This window comes from Pinus tabuliformis, chromosome 8 (genome assembly GCF_031772625.1).
Source record: "Pinus tabuliformis cultivar Carrire ecotype Pingquan chromosome 8, CPIR1, whole genome shotgun sequence".
NCBI classification, from domain to species: domain Eukaryota; kingdom Viridiplantae; phylum Streptophyta; class Pinopsida; order Pinales; family Pinaceae; genus Pinus; species Pinus tabuliformis.
In genome coordinates this window covers 124,182,206-124,198,503 of record NC_142294.1, presented here as the reverse complement: position 1 = coordinate 124,198,503, position 16,298 = coordinate 124,182,206, and the positions used below count along the sequence as shown (strand labels likewise).

The window sequence follows — 16,298 nt, the reverse complement described above, 5'->3', positions numbered from 1 at the left end:
AAATGCATCAAAAAACGAATATGGTATGAATACACACGTGAAAATCTGCCCTCACAGGTGAAATAGCGCATGATAAGCCTCATCAAGGGAACATACTCATCCCTCAAAAATCTAAAAGGAACTACACCAGTCATGTGTCTCATAAAGGCAGGTTTAATGTAGGACTCATACTGAAATCTATCCAGTAGTTTGTGCTTGTTCCACACTTCTCCACCATTAGGTATCCCTGTTGCTTGGGCAATCATCTCAGGTGTCAATGTAAAATCCACCCCTGCCAGGTTCACATGCCCATCATGCAAATGCAAAACAAACAAGTGGGCCAATTCCCTGTGATGCTGGATTTGAGAGATCCTTTCAAAAAATTCATAACATGACAGATAGCGGAAACATGTAACTGCAATTGGACAAGCATGCAAATCGGTCAAAGAGGTGGGCTCCTCTCTCTTATGGTGATCACTCTTACCACCCCTGTGAGGCCTCCTTTGTACCTCAACATCTGGAGTTGACTCATGGTCATCACTTTGCTCATAGTCGGTCTCGGTTTCTGACATGGTTCTGAGAGCAAAGTGGCTGGAATGTACTGCTGCTTCTGCTCAAAAATATGCTAGCTTAATTGTTGAAATGTTGTTTCAAGGGGACAAATAGCACAAGGGAAATGTTAGGGAAGGGAAACTTTTAAGGGAAATTGGGAAAAATATATGAAATAGGGAGTTTAAGGGAAGGAATCATGATACACCCCATCACACAATTATCATTTGCAAAGTTTTTATGAGAAACAGGGTTTAGGATTAGATTCTTGATTTTTAGGAATAGGGGTAGGGTTTTAGGGCTTTTGGTATTTTTGGTAGAGAGATTGAGTAAAAATGATGAGGGAGGTGGAAATGGGATGTAGGGAAAAAGTGGTGGTGAAGAGGATGACCTTGAAAACAGCAAGACGAACCCTAGCCTTACTAACACTTTGAGTTTCTTAAGAAAATATACATTCGATTCATTATTTCCAAATGATGACTTTAAAATACATCCTCATGCTTCTCAAGCTTTGGAAAACAATGTATTTTAATGATGGGAGGCCTACCTGCAACCTTGAAGCAATCCGGGTTTATTTAGCAGCTTACTAGCGAAATTTGGCAGAGGATTTCCCAACAGGTCGCGCGCACTGCCCAACGGGTCGCGCGCCCTCAACGGGTCACACCTGTGTAATTTCTGAACTGGAATGGGCAGCCGGACGGGTCGCGCTCGCCCAACGGGTCGCGCGCCAGTCTCAATGGGTCGCGTGCAGGCAGACTAGACAAACTCGCCCAAATTTTCTTCAAAACGATTCTCTCTATTGCTTTGAGGCACAATGAAGACTAAATGGAGGGAGAAAGGGGATTTATACTCTTGTTTTAAATTAATTTCATTTCAAACCCTCTTTCTAATGTTTATCATAACACTTTTTCAAACTTTGAATGCTGCTGACTTTATGGTTTCCTTTTGTCCTGAAATTGGTTGAATTGATGTTTTTCCTGAAAATTTTTGCAGGGATAGCTTCTGAGGAATCTTGGCAAAGGGGACCAGGGCTGCATGCTGACTTTCAAAGAATTTTGAATTTTTACAACTTTTTAAATTTTTTTGAGAAAATGACCTTGGGCTTTAAAAACAAGGTTTTTAAATCCAAGGTAAAAATTAGCTGTACAAGATGAAATCTTTTGAAGAAACACTTCGATAGTCATCCCTCTGGCCTGCTGGGCATTTATTGACTTTTAAAGACTTGACCTTAAAGACAAATTGGACCCAAACCCTAGACCTAGGACTTTTGACCTCAAGACAAGACAAGCAACCTTAAAATAGTTTATTGACTGAAACAACTTGATCCAACAGTGCCAAGAGGGGAATAAAGACACCAGCTCCTCCATCAGGGTTATGGCATGCCTAATGGAATGCAATGAGATGACACTGATGAGACACCTACGTATGAAAATGCAAAGAGCTTTGATCGCTAATGGAGGGCTACTAGACCGACTCTAACAGGTTTATCCTAGCTATACCTACATGCACGCAGGTTTCTTAGCCCTCTATTCCACCCTTCAGTACCTTCGCAAAAGGGTACAATCAGCTTTCACACAATCCTAACCTAGTGTTGATATACTTTCCTGCTGCTAGTGCATCGAACTGTGATATTTCCAAAACTATGCTAAGTATCTTACTTGTCTTAATTACAGATCTTAGTTAGCTTCGCGTAAGGAGATGTTCTTAATTGCATTCACTTAAAAAGTACAATTACATATATTCGCACATCATATAAGCATTATAAGTGAAATTCATAACCAAACATAACCAATTTCATAAATAGGAAATAAAGAAGTAGAAATTGCAGAATACTTCTCTTTATTGATACTTTCAGATAATTACAGACTCAACCCACCCTACGCACTCAGCTGTGGACTTCTAGGCCTCTGTGCACTCAGCTGCAGAGCCTCTACCTACCCTACGACCCAAAACTTAGTCTTCTACTTCAAAGCTATATCTCATACATCATATCTTCATTGATTCCATAATGCCTCTAAAAACTTAGAGCTTAGCTCTATTTATACAATCCATGGTCCGCAGACCATGGGTAGATCTTCTACAGTTGACATTACATTTTCAAAATAAGGGTAGATATCCATATGACTCTTTAACAACTACATGCCCCATGAACACAAAATGCAAAGTCTTTACATTTGGATTACAAAATTTGACCAAAATATGGGCTTTTAGCCCAAAAATTGCCCTTGGGGAATCCCGTGCCCAACAACTCTCTAAGTTAGGCAAGTTTTATTCAGTATTTGTTTCCACATTTATGTTCAACTCAAGATGCATTGGGCCAAGCTTTTGTGAGTCTACCTGCTTTTTATGCTTTTATTGAAAAACTACTTGCGAGCAGGATAAACTCATCGAAATCAGTGCTCTTGTCTGTGGAATTTTTACAGCTATCTCACCTTCAAATTCAAGGATAAAACATAGAAAGGAATCAAAGGGAAACAAATGAAAAGTACAAAGGATTGTTAACTTTTCAAATCCCTCACTAAAACAAGATTTTAAAGAAAAGAATAGACCTCTTAAATTTTCTTTTTATGGAAAGGTAATTCAAAATCTTGTTTGTAGAAATTGGTTGCCTTCGCTTCAGAAATGAAGAAACACAATTTAATTGTCAATCTATCTTCTTTTGGAAATCATACAAGAAATGCTAAACAAATCTCTATTATTGCAAGTTTCTTCTTACCTAAAAGGATAATTGATTATGGAGCAACCCATCACATGGCTACGCCTAATAGTTTGTTTGCTTCCATTAATTCATGCAATACAAAGCATATCTTTATGGGCAATGGGCCTATATAATATTTGATTAAAAACATATTTTTCAAAATATATTCCATTTTCTAATTCAAAGCTACATTTCCTTCCAGTTTATGGTGTTCAAACAAACCTAAATTGTTTTCATTTAACAATTCACTATTGTAATATATTACTAAACAAGAAGCTATGTAATGAACTTATTCGTGGTGTAATACTAATAAATCACAAATACATGAAAGAAATAGCACCACTATGTCTTTGACAGAGAACTTCTCTGAAACTAACCAACACAAGTGTATCTGACAACAATGACATTTCTATTGGCATGCCCTCAAAATGTGTGGAAGTATCAAGCATGTGTCTTGCACTTTCCTATAGACACTCCTCTTTCTTCGTGTCTTCATAGGAAGCCCTCAAGTTTGATACTCTTGTAACTACTGCTACAAAGTTCTAGCTCTAAAGGAACTCAGATTTCAAATAGATGAATGTATTGTATGTTGGTCCTAAATGATAGTCATAGTGATGGAAGCATCATGGAAAAATGGATGCAATTTGTGGTCATCAATTGGAAAATGAATTAATTACTCTCAATCCTAGTAATTTTGATACTACTTAAGATTTCATTTAAAAGTTCTATCTCTCTGGTCTCAATTAAAAGATTGTAAAATTGAGAAAAGTGATGAACAACTCATTTTGGTAGAGCTCTCTAAGTTAGGCGATTTTTATTCAGTGTTTGTTTCCACATTTATATTGAACTCAATATGCCTTGGGCCAAGCTTTTGTGAGTCTACCTTCTTTTGATGCTTTTATTAAACAACTACTTGCGAGCACGATAAACTCATCGAAATGGGTGCTCTTGGCTATGGAATTTTTATAGTTATCTCACCTTCAAATTAAAGGATAAAACATAAAAAGGCGTCTAAGGGAAACAAATCAAAAGTACAAAGGAGTGTTAACTTTTCAAATCCCTCACTGAAACAATATTTTAAAGGAAATGTGCTTTTTATGGCAAGGTAATTCAAAATCTTGTTTCTAGAAAGTGGTTGCCTTCGCTTCAGAAATGAAGAAACACAATTTAATTGTCAATCTACCTTCTTTTGGTAATCATACAAGAAATGCTAAAGAAACCTCTGCTATTGCAAGTTTCATCTTACCTAAATGGATAATTGATTATTGAGCAACCCATCACATGGTTGTGCATAAGAATTTGTTTGCTTCCATTAACTCATGCAATATAGAGCATATATTTATGGGCAATACGCCTATATAATATTTGATCAAAAAACATATTTTTCAAAATATATTCCATTTTTCTAATTCAAAGCTAAATTTCCTTCCAGTTTATGGCATTCAAACAAACCGAAATCATTTTCTTTTAACAAGTCATTATTGTAATATATTACTTAATGAGTAGCTACGTAGTGAAGTTCTTAGTGGTGGAATACTAATAAATCACAAATACATGAAAGAAATAACACCCCTATTTCCGAGGCATGCCAAGTCTTTACCCTCTTGGTTGGAAATATTACTTCATGAAAACAACATATTTGACAGAGAACTTTTATGAAACTAACCAATACCAGTGTATCCAACAATGACATTTCTATTGGCATGCCCTCAAAATGTGTGGAAGTATCAACCACGTGTCTTGCACTTCCCTATAGACACTCCTCTTTCTTTGCGTATTCATAGGAAGCCTCAATTTCGATACTCTTGCAAGTACTACTACAAAGTTCTAGCTCTAAAGGAACTTAGATTTCAAATAGATGAATGTATTGTATCTTGGTTCTAAATGATAGACATAGTGATGGAAGCATCATGGAAAAATGGATGGAATTTGTGGTCGTCAATTGGAAAATGATTTAATTACTCTCAATCCCAGTAATTTTTTAACTACTAAAGATTTCATTTCCAAGTTCTATCTCTTTGGCCTCAATTAAAAGATTGTAAAATTGATAAAAGTGATGGAAAAAGCATTTGGGCAGTGCTATCTAAGTTGGGCGAGTTTTATTCAGTGTTTGTTTCCACATTTATATTGAAATCAATATGCCTTGGCCCAAGCTTTTGTGACTCTACCTGAATTTGATGCTTTTATTGAACAACTACTTGCGAGCAGGATAAACACATGGAAATGGGTTCTCTTGGCTGTGGAATTTTTATAGTTATCCCACATTCAAATTCAAGGATACAACATAAAAAGGCATATAAGGGAAACAAATGAAAATTACAAAGGAGTGTTAACTTTTCAAATCCCTCACTGAAACAAGATTTTAAAGGAAGGAATAGACCTCTTAAATGTGATTTTTATGGAAAGGTAATTCAAGATCTTATTTGTAGAAATTGGTTTCCTTTGCTTCAGAAATGAAGAAACACAATTTAATTGTCAATCTATCATCTCTTGGAAATCATACAGTAAATGCTAAACTGATCTCTGCCCTTGCAAGTTTCTTCTTACCTAAATACATAATTGATTATGGAGCAACCCATCACATGGATGCACCTAAGAAATTTTTTTCTTCCATTAATTCATGAAATACAGAGCATATCTTTACAGAAAATGGGCCTATATAATATTTTATCGAAAAGCATAATTTTCAAAATATATTCCATTTTTCTAATTCAAAGCTAAATTTCCTTCCAGTTTATGGTGTTCGAACAAACTGAAATCGTTTTCCTTTAACAAGTCACTAATGTAATATATTACTAAATGAGAAGCTACCTAATGAAGTTATTAGTGGTGGAATACTAATACATCAAAAATGCATGAATTAAATAACACCACTATGTCCTAGGCATGGCAAGTCTTTATCCTCCTGGTTGGAATATTACTTCATGAAAACAACATATTTGACAGAGAAATTTTCTTAAACCAACCAACGACAGTGTATCCAACAACAACAGAATTTCTACTGGAATTCCCTCAAAATGTGTGGAAGTATCAACCACGTGTCTTGCACTTCCGTATACACAGTCCTCTTTCTTTGTGTCTTCATAGGAAGCCCTCAAGTTCGATAGTCTTGCAAGTACTGCTACAAAGTTCTAGCTCTAAAGGCACTTATATTTCAAATAGATGAATGTATTGTATCTTTGTTCTAAATGATAGACACAGTGATGGAAGCATCATGGATAAATGGATGCAGTTTGTGGTCATCAATTGGAAAATGAATTAATTACTCTCAATCCTAGTAATTTTGATACTACTTAAAATTTCATTTCCAAGTTCTATCTCTTTGGCCTCAATTAAAAGATTGTAAAATTTAGAAAAACGATGTACAACTCATTTTGGTAGTGCTCTCTAAGTTTGGTGTTTTTTATTCAATGTTTGTTTCCACATTTATACTGAAATCAATATGCCTTGGGCCAAGCTTTTGTGAGTCTACCTTCTTTTGATGCTTTTATTCAACAACTACTTGCGAGCACAATAAACTCATCGAGATGGGTGCTCTTGGCTACGGAATTTTTATAGTTATCTCACCTTCAAATTCAAGGATACAACATAAAAAAGCATCTAAGGGAAACAAATGAATATTATAAAGGAGTGTTAACTTTTCAAATCCCTCACTAAAACAAGATTTTAAAAGAAATAGTAGACCTCTTAAATGTGCTTTTTATGGAAAGGTAATTCAAAATCTTGTTTGTAGAAATTGGTTGCCTCTGCTTCAGAAATGAAGAAAAAAAATTTAATTGTCAATCTATCTTCTTTTGGTAATCATAGAAGAAATGCTAAACCGATCTCTACTATTGCAAGTTTCTTCTTACCTAAATGGTCAATTGATTATGGAGCAACCCGTCACATGGTTGCACCTAAGAATTTGTTTGCTTCCATTTATTCATGCAATATAGATCATATCTTTTTGGGCAACTCTTCACAATTACCTGTTCAAGGGCAATGTTCCATTGATATGATAGGTGACATCATCAACAATGTTCTATATGTTTCTAATCTTTCAACTAATTTGCTCTCAATTTATCAGATTACAATTTTTTTTTCAAGGAAAACAATCTTGTTTACTCTTTATTTATTTTTCATGAAATTGAGGACCCTTCACAAATTGTTGCCATAAGGAAAGTGTAACATCATGCACACTTGAACTTATTTTCTCATTTTGTAGTGGAGCCTTCTATCAATGTATTACTTGGTCACTCAATTGAGTTAGCTAAATTATGACATGATATTTGGTCACTTAAACTCTTGTTATGATTATCAACTAAGTAAACTTTGGTCACTAATCTTATGTTTATTTCTCTTTTTGATGGTGTTTGTACTTGATGTGTTCTTGGCAAGAATCCTCAAGGTACTTTTGTTAAGGACAAATCGTGGAGAGATTGTAAAGGTCTTCATCTTGTTCACAGTGATGTTGCAGGTCTTATTCGTACCTTGTCATTTCAAAGGGCCCATTATCTGCTTACATCCTTGATGACAACTCCAAACAAACTAGTTTCTATTTTTTAAAGAATAAAATTGAGGTTTTTGACACTTTTTTTGAAGAAATATGGAAATGTTGATCAAATTTTTGCAGAGTTAGAGACATAATGGTATTGAACATGTCAACCTCAAATTTGAAGACTATTCTGCACTGATTGTATTTAGTCGCAACATATGGTGCTCTACTATCCACAACAAAATGATCCTCCCTCTCTTTTTCAACTGTTATAAGCATTTTTTACATGGGTACCTATCATGGCCATGTAGCCAGGATCCATTTTTGGAATTTAGCCTCCTTTTTACCGACAGTTGTAAGTTAACTTGGGTAAATAATTAAATACTTGTATACTTGCCAACTATCCTTCTTAAATGTTGGACTCTTCCTAGATTTCTATAAATAGAGGGCTTACCCTTGTATTTCTCAGTAACAGATTTAGTAGATGCAAAAATTATCTTATTCCTTCTAATGTCTTTGAGTCTATGTTAATCTTTTTATGTTCTGTTATCTGTATCATGTTTGACCATGTTATGATCTTGTTGTATCTGGTTTGATTCCACTTTAGTGGAGGCTACTACACTTTCAAGTTTTCATATTTCTCTACTTGTCTAACATTACTTTTTTCATACATTTTAAAAATATTTGGAGTAGGTTAGCAGGTGCTAACTTGAGCCCTATAAGACAATTCAAAATTTCTCTTGTATTTGGGCTGAAGTCGTTCCATTTTTCAAACTCTCTGTTAGGCTTGCCACTATAAATTCACCAACCAATACATGAAATTCAAGGAAAATCACAAAGAATATTGAAAATGAAGTGGGTTTTATACAGGGAAAAAATGGAAGGAATTTGATATTCAGTTTTCGGTACTTCCACTATACTTGCATTGGCAGCAACAATGCTTATCATCAACTTTATTGACTGGTTACTTGAATTGGTTATATTTTATGCGCTTCATCCATCTTCCTCTTTTGTGGCTTTCGATCCCCATTCATATTTTATTCTCTTCGAAGTTATGAGATTTAGACTCATGCCTTTGAATCTTGAGACCCTGAATATGCAGGTGAATCTTTGAGTTTTTGTTTGCAGTAAGAACTTACAAGTTTTCTTAAAACTCATGCTCTTGATTTCCACGTCTAAAATTCAATATTGGAGCACATAAACCTTGTCTTTTAGAGCTAAGACTTGGTCAGAGAGAATTACCAATTGGGTTCTCTCCTATTTTGCAACCATTACTATCAGGGAAGTATTTGAGTGGTGGAAATGAATGATAAAGAGACCTCTCTCTAACCACACACCCAATTTTTCAATTTGAATGCTTTCAAATCCTTTCCATATCAGCCTATAAAGAGAGGATTCATATCAAACTGTCTTTACTTTCAATGAATTTGAAGCCAAATCAGCACCCTTATTTGCAAAAATTCCAGACACCTTAAACAAATGCCTGGTGGGTGAGGATACAATCCTGTCAAATAAATTGTTCTCACATCAAGTAGTGCCTTTAGTTTCCTAATGCTAATGGACTATGTGCTACTACTAACAACATTTTCTATGAGCCTAGGGTGAGCTTGTAATCCCCATAGCATTTTTCCATGACTAAGTCCAAAGTTTTTTTTTTGTTTTTTTGTTTAATTAATTTCTAGAGATAACATTTTCATTGTGTTATTAGTGTTTATTAGAAGTTTTGTAATTTAGAGGTGATAACAAGGCCTCCCTAGCTCTGTTCTACCAGGGTTAGTTCTAGCCATTCAATATTCATCATGTCTCATTACAAAAATTTTAACAATCTTTTTTGTATGATTTAAGATTTGTGTTATTAGATTCCCCAGTACAGTGGTATCATCTTGTGCAGGTAGTGGGTGTACTGTAGAGGCTGTTATCAATAAAGTTGTAACTTGTAAGTTATAAACAGAGTTGGATGTGTAAGCTTTAGATTGTTTGTTTGTACCCTTATGCAAATGTCTCCTTTGATTGCTGCATTTTGTGGTGTACAAGTCAAGAACATGATTTTTTAAAAGTATTATGTTGGCACATGTTTTTATTGATTTGAATTGTAAATTTAACTTGTGGTGCATGACATTTTCTTTCAGTCTTTTTCTTACACTCAAATACGTTTATGTTATGACATAAATTGAAGAATGTAAGTCCAGATTTACTTCTTGAAGATGGTTGTTTTGCACATGCCTATCTAGATAGATGTTGTGAAATATAATGTAAAGTTTCATTTACTCTTGGTACTTCATTAGGATTTGTACCATGTAGAACATATATGAAAGAAGAGTATTGGTATCATTTGTATAATTTTATTTTTTCCTTCATTTTCCTTGCTCTTTTCATTTATCTTTCAATAGTTCTCTTAAAACTTACCTCTATCTTGAAGGTTTAGTATCATTCTCTTTTGAAGTCCACTGATTTTGTTAATGACTCTCTCTATGCTTAATGGGCCTTTTAAAGGTACCTTTTTCTCTGATTTAAAGTACTCAAGGTAAACTGTTTACCTAATGAATGTGCAACATTTTTCATAGGGTTGTTTTCTTATGAATGCTAGTAACTTCATTTTGTTATGATACTTTGATTCTCATGTTGGAAAACGCCTCCGAAATTTCACAAAGAATCATCAAGAAAGTATTGTGTTAGCCACTAGCTTACTTGATTCTTGAAATAAGGTTGTGACAACAGAAACTCTTGTTAAAAATGGAAAAAAATCTACAAAGTTAGAAGATAAGTAGTCCATGACTATTAAAGTGGAGGCCAATGCTGTTAAGCAAGAGTCTGTAAAGGTTGAGAAGAAACCAAAGGGAGAAGAAGCATATATCAGCAATAATAAGGTATCTTCATCCTCAAATGGCCCTCCAAAGCTGACATGTACGAGTAAGTGTAATAACACAGTACAGGATAGGATCCGTGAGCTTCTTCATGACGATTTTTCCAAAGTAGGTAACAAAGCCAAGGGTGACAACCTAGTGATAGTAAATACATGTGATCCAGTATGAGTTGCAGTTTCTATTGAGACACTGATCTTTAAAAATTTAGGGATATCTACTGGAGCCCAGAAGTTGAAATATAGGTCCATCATGTTCAACCTGAAAGATGTAAACAATCTAGATTTGAGAAGGAGAGTTCTTCTTGGGGAAATTAAGCCAGAGAAACTTATTGTCATGACAGTGGAAGAAATGGCTAGTGATCAAAGAAAGCTTGAGAACAAACAGATCAAAGACAGGGAACTTTTTGAGTGTGAGCGTGGGATAAATCTTAAAGCTACAATAGACCAATTCAAGTGTGGTAAATGTGGCTACTGGAAGTGTACTTATTATCAGTTGAAAACAAGAAGTGCATATGAACATATGACTACATTTGTCACATGTGTAAACTATAATAACCATTCGAAGTTATGTTAATTTCAAGCTAGACTGGTATCTTGGTAGCTAGGGTAGAATTAGGGTAGTGAGATCTAGAGATTCATTGCCTACCCATTGTTGGTTAAAACTCTTAATGCCACCCTTGATTGAAAATTGATATTTGTTACATATTTACTTGGAAATAGGTATAAATGATTGGTTAGGTTTGTCAATATCTTTGGAGTGATTGCAAATCATGGTTTAAAGTTAGACAATGGATTCTTAGGAAAGTAAACGCAAATCACTGTAAAACTCTAAGGAAAAGTACCTAATTATATTTTTTCTAGTAATTTTATATGAATGAACTCGGTATTTCATCCATGATGGTAATCAAAATAATTTTTGTGTATGCATTAGATTCCCTTCTTGACAGTTTAGCATCATGGAATAAAATACTTGTAAGTGTTTTGATCCTTAGGTTCAGTTGTTACAATTATCATCGATTTGATATTGAAATTTAGTTTGAAATTGATAACTGCACAATTTTTAGAGATCCCATTAAACATGAGAACATTGAATATCAAAGCTTCTAGGGTGTAGTTTTATTTCATGTTAAAATTGAAGATAGACATCAACTAGAGACCTTGAAACAATAGGTAGTTCATCAGTAATTTTTTATCAGGGTCAACCTTCACATACAAAAATGCATTCTTAATCAGATTGATTAGATGATTGACCTAGAGAGTAAGACACCTTTATGATTATGTGTAACATGACTGAAACAAAAGGTGCAACATAGAGACCCACTTACTCAACAATAATTTAGAGAGAAAAATATTTCAAAAGAATCCTCTTCAAAGATTCTTTAATTCTTGCAGCTTTCTCCTCAAAATTTGTTTCATCGACACAACAAATTCTCATGTGAAGAACTACTCGTCGATCATTTGGTTGTAAGGTAAAATTATATCTACTCATTAACATTTCCTATTTTCATTGGCTTCAAATTCAGCCCTCTAGCACCACACAAAAGGAAATAATACTAAAATAGAACATTAATGATAGGTAAGGAATGTGATATCAACTACCTTAAGGATGTCCCAAGGGGAAATACATTTTTGAAAGGAATCAACAAGTGCTTTGTAAGCTAAGTTTGCAATTTTTGTAGCAACCAGAGTCACTACATGTTCTCTTCGATATGAATGATCCATGTTACTCCCAGATACCCACTTGTTTGAGGAATTACATGCTACTGAAGTTTTTATGTTCCCATATTCAAACTAAATGAGAAATTTTCAACAAACATCTCTCACTATCCCATCATAGAAGATTTCGACTACTGCTGTTGGGTCGACTACTGGTCCTGCATCTTAATTTTTATCAGGGATTGAAACTAGTAGCATATAAGCTGACCCACTATCTAGACTAGGTAGACTAAGCACCAATAGATGTGTATATCAAAAATCAAGATTGATACCCCACATCATAAGGGACAAAGGTAGGAGTTTTAGCAGTGAAGGCATAAACATATTCAGTTGAATTTTACCCAGTCCTAGTTCATGTTTCTCCAATTGATCGAGTTTAACCAAAACCATGGAAAACACCCCCTCCTTGGGCCTAAAGTAAACCCCAAAAAACTAGAATACCATCTAATAAAACATTCATAATGATACTATGAGTTGTCTAGGAAGAGATAGAATGAATAAATGCCTCACAGTGATTTAATCGAAAAACATAGGATGATTTAACAAGCCCACAAACTTCAGGTGAATCATATTTCTTGTATTGATCCAAAGGATGAGAACCATTAAATGGAAGATGTGAAAAAAGACTTTTAATCCAATCTCTAAGAAACGTTTTCCTCCGTGGAAACATATGAAGCCCTAAGAAGCTAAGTTGTTGAACCACTTTCTTAGCAGATCTTGCATTTCCACTGTCAACCATCAGAAAGAAAGGAACTTGAAGAAGAAATAGCCTTGGTAACATTTTCCCGCACTCCAAGTAGATTCTTATCCACTTGGGAAATGATGGAATTATCATATCTTCCTCCACTGACATGCTTTATAAGCCTAGAAATTTCAGTAAGTTCATTTCCTAGATCTTCCGTAAATATCTTTCTTTGAGAAACACAGTGAGCAAGAACCAAATCATCTAAACCTACACTAAAACAATCTAAGGATAAACAAAAATGTTCAACTAAATTCAAGCATTTCACTATCACTCGTAGACCTTTACACTTAAAAATTGCATTAAAAATGTTATTCAAAGAACTCAGCACTTGGGTTTTATCACCATTGAATAATATTATTTCGCTATTGCTTATGAGAAGCCCATTCTTCTCACAGTTCAATTCTGGAGGTAAACCCATATGAAGAAGTTGGCTAGCTATCCAAAAAGGCCCTCCATCATGCACTTTAGGGACCGCTGGTTCAAGAAATTTTTTAGAAGTCTACATTCATAGTTGATTCAATGTGGATTTATCGAACATAATTTTTTTGGATAGAATATTAGAAGCCAAAAATGTATCTACTATCAACACTCAATGTTGTTTACCTCTCCACAATTGGAACTAAACATTTTTTGATCCACACTTGGTAGCTAAAAAAGCTTAGCTTGAGATTTTTAAGATTGGGGATAAAATACATGAATTCCATCCCCATCCAAATCTACAGCAAGTGGCCAACATATGATAGGGTTAATAATCATTGTAGAGCCCGGATGTAGGTATGCTTTTAATGCCTTCAATGAATGTTTTTGGACACTTGGAGGGCTATTAATCAAAACAAAATCCCCATCATGAAGTCCACGGTTAATCACTTCACCGATTTCAACTTTCTTCATTGTTTTTCCAAATGCATTTGAACAAAACTTACATCCTTAGTCAACATAGGTTCTACATTGTCCCTTTTGTACAATTTTAAGCAATTTTCCTTGTTGTAAACATCTACACGCTCCACAAATGTTTCTCTCTTGACTATTTGTATAGATATACCAATTTCAATTACCCTTATATATGCATTTCCAATGACAACACATCGAGATGATATATTACAACTCTTAAACACTAAACAATTAACGTTAAATCTCAACTGGACTCACCTATAATAGTTGTTGAGCTACAAGGACAATAATCAAAACGTTGTATCCTGCTAACATTATAAAACTTCCACCGTATCCATGTAAATTTTTCAAACCATGAAAGGAATATAATGCAGATATAGGAATGAATAATCTAATTTACATAGAGGAGAACCCATATTACTTGAATGTTTCAAGAAGCCTCAATGGTATCTTGGAGGTACATCCTTGAAGAATATAACATCCTCTTGAATCCAATACTTTCTAACTACAGCATAAAGGAACTCACCTAAAACAAGTGCAACTTCACTATAAGGAATATCATTGAAAAGTAGTTCCTTTCTACCACTACTAAAAGAGTTCTCATCCACGTACTTTCCTATAACCATGAACATGATGCTAATGGAAAATTGACTGAAACTAACATAAACGGGTACTGCATATTACTTGAATGTTTCAATAAGCCTCAATGGTATTTTCGAAGTATTCTTATCCAAGGAGAGATGTTCCACCATCGTAAAAGATTCTTGTTGTAGCATCAAAGGAATCATGATTATCAAAATCTATAGTGAGCTTAAATTGATTTCCACCTAACCTCATAATTGAAATCAAACTTGATTTAGGCTAACAATAGATTCTTGCACTAAAATTCTGAAAAAAATAAATCAATTTACGCAAAGGTACTTGTAACTTCAAGGAAGATGTGGTTGAGAAAATCAATTTCTTCTTCATGAAAAATTCTCAATAGGTAGATGGTAAAATGATTGTTTCTTATACCATTGGATGCTATGTGAAAGAAGTCCATGTCTACCATGAATAAATCTTCCTTTTTCTTATACAAGATGAAAAATAGTTTATGACATATGCATTTTCTATTGTGTTTTATTTAAAATTTAAAATATAAAAGAACAGAGAGAATCAAAATAGGAACTAATGCATTTTTTGATCAATTATCACGGATTTTGTATTGTGATTTTCAAGTTGGATTCAGAATGACAATATATTATTGCACTAAACATCCAATAATAATAATATATTTACACCCTTGTACTTCAAATGCAAATGTGTGTTTGACTTGAAGAGGGATGTGGTTGAGCAACTCATTTTCTTAATGGAACATTCTCAAAAATTCAAAGGTGAAATAATTGTTTCTGATACTAGTGTGAATGTTGTGTCAAGGAAACTCATGTCTACCATGGATAAATCTTTTTTTTTTTTGCATATAGAAGATCAAAACTGGTTTATAATGCATGCATTTTCTATTGCATTTGCATTAAAAGATAAATGATAAAAGAACAAAGAGAATCAAAACATAAATTACTACCATTTGTGTCAATTATCATGGAGTTGATATTCATATTTAGTTTGAAATTTTGAACTGCAAATTTTTTAAAGAGATCTCATTAAAAATGAGAACATTGCATATCGAAGATTCTAGGGTGTATTTTTCTTTAATATTAATGTTGAAGACAATTGTCAACTAGAAACTTTGAAACAACAAGCAGTTAATTCACAATTTTTTATTACGGTCAACCTTCAAATACAAATATGCATTTTGAATTAGATTGGTTAGATGATTGACCTGGATAGTAAGACAGCTTTATGATTATGTGTAACACAAGTGAAACAAAATTTGCAACATAGAGATCCACTTACTCAACAACAAATTGGAGAGAAAAATATTTGAAAGGAATCCTCTTCAAACATTCTTGAATTCCTGCAGCTTTCTCCCCAAAAATGTGTTTCATCAGCACACCATCTTCTCATGTGAATAATTACCCATAGATCATTTGGTTGTAAGGTAGAATGATATCTACTCATTAATGTTTCTTATTGTCATTGGCTTCAAATGCAGCCCTCCCACTATACAAAAGGAAATCATACTGATATAGAACATTAATGACACGTAAGGAACATGACCTCAACTACCTTAAGGATGTCTGGAGGGGAAATAGGAATTAACAAGTGCTTTGTAAGTTGATTTTGCAATTTTTGTAGCATCTAGAATCCCTATGTGTTCTCCTGGAGATGAATGATCCAAGCTACTCCCAGAATCCATATTGTTTAAGGAATTACATGCTACTAAAGAGTTTATGTTCCCGTATTGAAACTGAATGAGAAATTTTCCACAAGCATCTTTGACTGC

At 34.1% G+C, this 16,298-nt stretch overlaps 1 pseudogene; it reads left to right on the top strand.

Annotated features, from left to right (window-relative positions):
• The first annotated feature begins 10,309 nt into the window (after nt 1–10,309).
• LOC149234441 (transcription elongation factor TFIIS pseudogene) lies at nt 10,310–11,137 on the top strand (annotated as a pseudogene).
• Nucleotides 11,138–16,298: the final 5,161 nt, after the last annotated feature.